Consider the following 8,538-nt stretch of genomic DNA (forward strand, 5'->3'; position numbering starts at 1 on the left):
GTTAGAGTATGCCCAAAGACCAATCATCAGATGATTGTAATAACATACTTGTTTTACCTCGTCTATTAGTACAATGTATTGTCATTATTATTTCAGTTTCTTTTTTGTGTATATAAAAAAATTGTTTTATAATAATATACTGAAAATAATATGATTATTCTAAAAAGGTTCTTAGTCGTGTATTCTTGTGGGCTTAGACAACAATAATGCATTAAGACTAACGTGTAGTTTATTGATAACAAAGTGTTGTCATTGACATGGGATGTCAAAATCAATACATGAGTATGTGTGTTAGAGAATAACATATTGGACTGACCCGCTATAAGTATGTTTCTTGGATTATTATGTAGTAGTCACAACATTACTCATAGTAATTACTATGTATACGATCCTCAGACATGAGATCATCATTATCCAAACATCGTGAGTGTAACACCCCTAATCCGTATTCGTCGCCGGAATAGGGTTACGAAGTATTACTAGACTAATCTCATAAATAATCGTACAATTCAAATTACAATCCACATATCAATTAAAAACCATACAAATACAACCATATACTCCCTAACATGAGCCCTCGAGGCCAAAAACAAGCATTAGAAGTGGTTCGGGACAAAACCAAGAACTCAAGAAATTTTTGGAAAACATAGAAAAATTTTTAAAATACAGGGGACATACGCTCATGTGGCCTGGCCGTGTGTCTCACACAACCAAAGACATGTCCGTGTCACAAGCCATGTGTACATTCAAAATGGGATCACATGGCCGTGTCCTAGCCCGTGTCCTACCCCGTGTAACTCCCTGACTTAGGTCACACGGCCAACCACACACCCGTGTGATTATCCCGTGTACCCTTCAAAATGGCCTCACTCGCCCGTGTACTAGGCTGTGTGCTAGGCGGTGCCAAAACTGTAGGATATACTGACTTATGCCACACGGCCAAGTCACACGCCCGTGTGCTGAGTCGTGTGGAGCTACTGACTTGGTTTTTAATTAAGTATCAAGGGACACACAGCTGTGTCACCTAACCATCCTAATCGAGTGTCACACACGGTTGAGACACATGCCCGTGTGGACAAATATAGGCTATTTTCCAAGCCATCTTTCTCACCAAAATTTGCATCAACCTAAACATGTCAAATGGCATATAATATTGCATCAATAGGCATTCAAACCAATCTCAACCAAGCCTAAATCATGCTATTCCAATACCAACAACTATAATGCACATAATATCATAATTTACCAATCTAAAACATTCCAAATTCACTCTCAAGAATTCACCTAATTAGTCTCTTTCAAATATGTATTATTTTGCCCAAAACTATATGCATACCATACCTTAAAATTCAACCATTTGATACTGAAAATACCAATTCACAACAAGCATTCACATAGCAATTATAAACTACTTAACAAAAGGCCATTTACACACCTATATATATACATAACCAAGTATACCAAAACAAACCAAACCACATGGCTAAACACATAACCTTTATATATATCAACTACAAGCCATTTCAATTAGCTATACACGTAACAAACATATAGATAATATTACCCACAATACCCATACATGCGATATAACCAAAAACACAAGTTCAAAATTACCAAAATGACAACTTGATAGTGTGATGAGATCTCCGACAACTCCCAATCCGAGCAAGCTTCGAAATCACTATAAAACACGAAAAAGTAAACAGAGTAAGCTATAAAGCTTAGTAAGCTCATATAGTTTATAAGTATAACTTACCATTCATTCACCATTCAAGTAATATAAACATAAAATTCTACAAATCCATATAATCACAGGGCTAACATATATTCATTCATCTATCATGAAGCTTACAAATTTCAGGGATTCAATGCTCAATAATTTATGTACATACCTGTACTAATACGTATCTATCTCTTACCCTTGATATCCTTGATATACCCATTGAACCATTTGGAAAAATATCGGATAATCGGGAATCTTGCACCTTAAGTGCCAATACATGGTCGAAACCATCTCAATCTCATATCTCATATATAAATGCTCATCTCGAGATATCACTGGGTCTGCTCATATGTAACACCCCTTACCCGTACCCGATACCGGGACAAGGTACGGGGCATTACCGTACACAAACATGACATTTTCGAAAAATCACAGGCTAAAAATTTTTATTCCAAATTAAAACCAATCAAACATATTCGTAGTGTCCCTATTATAGGCCTACGAGACCCAAAACATGCATTAAGAATGATCCAGGGCTAAACCGAGAGCTTAAGAAAATCTTAGAAAAATTTCTAGGTTTAAGCCTCACACCCTCGTGTGGAGGTAATGCACACGCCCGTGTCCCTTACCCGTGTGGAATTAATTAAATTTATTTTCCATTTTGAACCTACAGGGGTTTTCACACGGCCGAGCATACGCTCGTGTCCCTGCCCCGTGTCCTTCACACAGCCTAGACACGCTCGTGTCGTCGCTCGTATCCAAAAACCTGAGCATTCTGTTTATGATGTCATCAAGCATTTTGGGGCACACGGCCAAGACACACGCCCATGTGCTAGGCCGTGTCCTCCACACGGTTTAGACACATGGCTGTGTCTTTGCCAGTGTGTTTACTACCATACATACTGACCTAAAAATTTTAAGTGCAGGGGACACATGGCTGTACTACACGCCCATGGAACTGACCGTGTGTCACACACGGCCTAGACACATGCCCGTGTGTCTACCCGTGTGGAACTTTTTGGAGGCTACTATCCAAGCCAATGGTCACTCTCAACATCCACACACATCTGTGAACTTCTATGGTATTTAACAGGGCCTAAATATGCCCAATGACTACCTTCAATGGTCTATTGGATGTTAACCTCATCTCATTTGTTTTATACATGCTAGATTATCCTCTTTGTATTAAGGATTACCATATCATCAAACACATTTAGACTTGGCTTATTTTATAACTCATTGCCAATTATGACCTAGTCATCTCCAAGTGATTTGGCCACATTTCACATGTCCATTCATGATATACCACATTTAACCATCTCATGAACATTTAAACACCAACATGCACAATTAGTAAGTTACAACTTACATCAAAATGAGCCATGTCTTATGGCCATATACAAAATGAATAGGTATATCATTCAAGCCCTTACATTGGCTAACCAATGACACATATAACAAAATAACCAAAAACCTATACATGCCATTGTAACAAAGTAAAGATATCTATATACCAAAGCAAGATAAGCTGATAGTGTTGACAATACTCCAACCGTCTTTCAATCTTTACGAGTCCACGAGGTCAGTAAAATAGGGAAAGGAAAGGGGGTAAGCATTAACATGTTTAGTAAGTTCGGATAACAGGAATGTAAACTTACCGGTTATTTAGCATACAACCTTAAAAGATGTTTATGCCAAACATGCATAGTATAAATCCCCTATCACATACACTCAATCATCAAGTTAGTTTCCTTTCAAGCAATATAGCATTAATCTTAGGTGAGCTCATCAATTCAAACATTTCCATTCTCGTTTCTCATTATAGTCTCATTGAATTTCTCAAAAATCTAGATGGGTATCCCGTTTATCGTCAACTTATGCTAGTGACCATTTTAAATGTACACTTTTGTGAGCCTCACTCTTACGGCGGGATTACCAATCTAGGTTAAATCCCTCATAACATAAATTCAAGGAGTATTGTCGGGATTACCATTCCAGGCTAAATCCCTTACAACAATAATTACTCCAATAAGCTCGGATCTGAAATGCCAGTTCAGGCTAATTTCAGTCCTTAATCATATTACCCATCTGGGCTAAATCCACAATGCACATATTTCATCAGGAGGTTCAATCACTTAAGGAACACCCGTCCGAGCTAGATCCTTACTATACTGAGATCATTGGATTACCCGTCCAGGCTAAATCCCTTTCTTCAACACGTGCAGGATCTCATGTCATGTAAATAAGAATTTACCCATAAAATCTCCCTTTTTCATTCAGCCGAGACAATTGTCATCTTTTTCATTTTTCACTACCACATTTCATGTATTATCATGCAATCAATATCTAAATTAACATACATTTAAGAATATGCATTTTCAAGTATATTTAAAGTTTACTTCGAGTTACACTAACTTACCTAGTAATCGCTTCGGTTTCATATTTCGGTTATTCTGAAACCTTTCGTTTTCCACGGTCAACCTCCAGAATTGGTTCCTCGGGGTCTATATAAGTAAAAATAAATTATTAATACCTCATACTATTCATTTTGGACCTAAATTTTACCCTTGGGAAAAATGACCATTTTGCCCCCAACATTCAAATTTTTACAAATTAGTCCCTAGGCTCGTATAATGGAATGCATGAAATTCCTTGGTTACCCATGCCTAGCCGAATGTATCCTAAGCTCATACCAGCCCATATTTTTCTCTATTTCACATTTCTACCACATATTTTATACTTTTTACAAAATGGTCCTTTAAGCCATTTCCATGAAAACCTACCTAGTAAAAGTTGTTTACCATCCTTTAAACTCTCATATTCCTCCATAATTCATCAAAACACAAGCATCTCATGCATGGGTAACTTTCCAAACATGAACCCTAGCTTGAGATATGGGTAGAAATGTATAGAGCATGTTACGAGGATCTTACAATTACAAAGAATATTAAAAACAGGGTTAGAGAGCACCTACTATTGAGCTTGAAATGTAAAAAACCCTAGTTTATGGAGCTCTAGGAATTTCAGCAGTTATGGGGAAGAATATGGCTGATTTTGGCTTTCTTTTTTCCTTTTTATTAAGTTTATTACCAAATGACAAAAATGTCCCTCCTTACAAAACATCCAAAATTTTCTATGCATGCCCATTTTTTTCCAAAAACTTAGAAATTGGGTAAATTTCTATTTAAGACCTTCTAATTTATAATTCAAAGTAATTTCATGCAAATTGCTTCTAGAACCCAAGTTTTGCAATTTATTCAATTTTGTCCCTAATTTCCAATTGGACACCTTATACTTAGAATTTCTTCATGAAACTTTAACACATTCTTATTTTCATATCCTAGAACTCATAATAATCATAAAACAAATATTTTAACATCAGATTTGTAGTCCAAAACCACTATTTCGACTAGGCTCTATTTTAGGATGTTAAATCACACAGGCTGATGGTCAAGATGTAGCTACCCGGTGCTACTCACACAAGCTGAAAAGAATCCACAACACATGCCAGAAAACTCAGGCACCAGTAGAACGTACGGACCAGCACCCAAAACACTATAACCCCTAATGACATGTCATTTGTATCCTAATCTATTCTTAAGGTTCAACCAAGATTTCACACATAGCCAAGTCTTCGTCGTACATTTTTGTAAGGTCATATTCATCAATAATACAATTATAAATCATTTAAAACACAATTATATTAATGTTTATTAACATACGAACTTACCTCGAATTTATGCGGAGAGAATCAAGCTATCAATCAACAATTTTGTTTTTCCCTAATCTAATTCTGTACTTCTCTTTTCTTGATCTATATATAATCAAATTTAACTTATTCAAAATAAATTCTATTCAATTCAGTCCAAAAATTCATATTATGACAATTTTACACTTCTACCCCTAATATTTCAACTTCTTTACAATTTAGTCCCTAGCCCATAAAAATACAAATTCATGCAATTAAGTCCACACCCATGCTAGCTGAATTTTACCTATACTCATAGAAGCCCATATTTTTCATTATTTCACACATTTACCACATAATTTTCACATTTCTCAATTTAATCCCTAATTGACAATTTTATCAAAAATTACTTAACAAATGTTGTTTAACTAACAATAACCATTCATTTTCTATCATCAAACATCAAAATACACATATATTCATCAATGGTAAAACTCTAAACCTTTAACATTTTTGCAAATTAGTCCCTGGGCTAGCTAGATTAAGTTACAACGACTCCAAAAACATAAAAATCATTAAAAACGAATCAAAATCTCATACCTAAATGAAGAAATGAAGATGGCCGAACCCTACCCCTATTTTCTCCAAGAAGAATCGGTTTTGGTGTGTTTTTGAAGAATATGAACATAAAATAAAATTGTTTTGTTTTATGAATATGTCATTTAATTACCCATTTACATAATTAACCTTTTAATAATTGCAAATTTACTCAATATGCCAAGCCAACATCCTCCACTATCTCACCTATGGGCTATTTATGATACAAGGGCCTCTAATTTAAGGTTGCATAGCTATTAGACACCTTTAACTATTAGAACACAACTTTTATACTTTACGCGATTTAGTCTTTTTTATTGAATTAAACATGCAAACAATAAAATTTCTTAACGAAATTTTTATAATAGACTACTAACATGTTGTAGACATTAAAATAATAATAAAATAAATATTTTGACCTCAAATTTGTGGTCCCAAAATTGCTGTTCTGATTTGACTAAAAATGGGTTTTACAACTCTCCCCCCTTAGGAATTTTCGTCCTCGAAAATCTTAACAGAAAATAGGTTAGGGTACCGTTTTCTCATAGCTTCCTCAGGTTCCCACGTAGCTTCTTTGACCCCATGACATTGCGAAAGAACCTTCACTAAAGTTATGCTTTTGTTTCTTAATTCTTTAATCTCTCTAGCTAGAATTCTAATCGATTTTTCGCTATATGACATATTAGGTTGAATTTCAACTTCTGTTGGAGAAATTAAGTATGACAGATCTGATTTATATTGGCATGACATCGACACATGAAATACATTATGAATCTTTTTTAATTCTGACGGTAAAGCTAGCCGATATGCCACTAGCCCTATTTTCTCGATAATCTCATATGGCCCGATAAATTATGGACTTAATTTTCTTTTGCTACCAAAATGAAGAATCTTTTTCCACAATGATACTTTGATAAACACTATGTCATCAATTTGAAATTCAATGTCTTTACGTTTTAAATCTGCATATGATTTCTGTCAATCTGAAGCTGCTTTCATACTGTCGCGAATTACTTTCACCTTATCTTCGGTCTCTCTAACCAAATCAACCGTGTGAATCTTTTTCTCACTAAGCTCAGTCCAGTATAACGGAGTTTTGCATTTACAACCATATAAAACTTCATACGATGCCATCCTTATGCTCGATTGAAAACTCTTGTTATACGCGAATTCAACCAACGGTAAATATTTTTCCTAGTTGCCCTTAAACTCTAAAACACAACAATGAAGCAATTCTTCGGGAATCGTATAATTCTCTAGAATTGACCATTTTTTGGGGATAAAATGCAGTACTAAAGTGTAACCGCGTACCCAAAGCTTCTTGCAATTTCTTCAAAAATCACGATGTAAACCTTGGATCTCTATCCGGAATAATTGAGACTGGCACTCCATGCAATCTAACAATCTCAAACATGTACAATTTAGCTAATCTCTCGCGTGAAAAATCTATACGTACTGGAATGAAATATGCAGATTTCGTCAGTTGATCAACAACAACCTAAATAGCATCTTTCTTTTTTGGAGATAAGGGTAATCTCGATATGAAATCCATCGTAACTCTATCCCATTTCCACTCTGGTATCATCACTGGTTGTAGTAGTCCTGAAGGCACTTGATGTTCGGCTTTAACTTGTTGACAAACCAAGCATCTCGACACAAATTCTGAAATGTCTCATTTCATGCCCAACCACTAGTATGACTGTTTCAAATCATTGTACATCTTAGTACTCCCAGGATGAACAGATAAACAACCACTGTGTGCTACGTGTAGAATTTTCTGAATAAGCTCAGTATTTCTTGGTACACAAATTCTACCTCAAAATAGTAAATAATCATCGTATCCAACCTAATACTCTGAATCAGTAGTCGACTCGTATTGTAATCTTTTAGCTTGTAACTCATTATCACATTTCTGAGCCTTGAAAATTTACTGAAGAAATACTGGTTTAGCTTTTAATTCAGCTAAAATCGAACCATCATTAGATAAGGTTAATTGTGTATTCATCGTGTCACACCCCTAACCCGTATCCGTCACCGGAATAAGGTTAATTTAAACACCAGGGTACACACGGCTGTGTATCATGACAGTATGTCGCACACGGCTAAGACACACGCCCTATGGACAAAAATGGGCCATTTGCAAAGCCAATTTGCTACCCTTTTTCCGCATACCTAAACAAGCTCATATGATATCATTTTAAGACACAATTATATAGCCAAAACTCATCAACCAACACACAATCATACCAAATCCATTTCAACCAATTCAATACTCAAATCAATGCCAAATACTTATTCAAATACTTATATCATCAAGCATACAATCACAAGCATAAACTTCTCAAATTATCAACTTCAATAATACCATATAGCTCATTTACCAAACTCAAAATATAACCATTTGAACAACTATGAAACCTTAATCACATTTATACCAAAACATACCAAAATAAGCCATCACTCATGGCTATAAATACAAAACAAAACATATATATTTATAAGCCAAATCTCATGGCTATATTCGCAACCA

The sequence above is a fragment of the Gossypium hirsutum genome, chromosome A03, assembly GCF_007990345.1.
Source record: "Gossypium hirsutum isolate 1008001.06 chromosome A03, Gossypium_hirsutum_v2.1, whole genome shotgun sequence".
Lineage (NCBI taxonomy): Eukaryota > Viridiplantae > Streptophyta > Magnoliopsida > Malvales > Malvaceae > Gossypium > Gossypium hirsutum.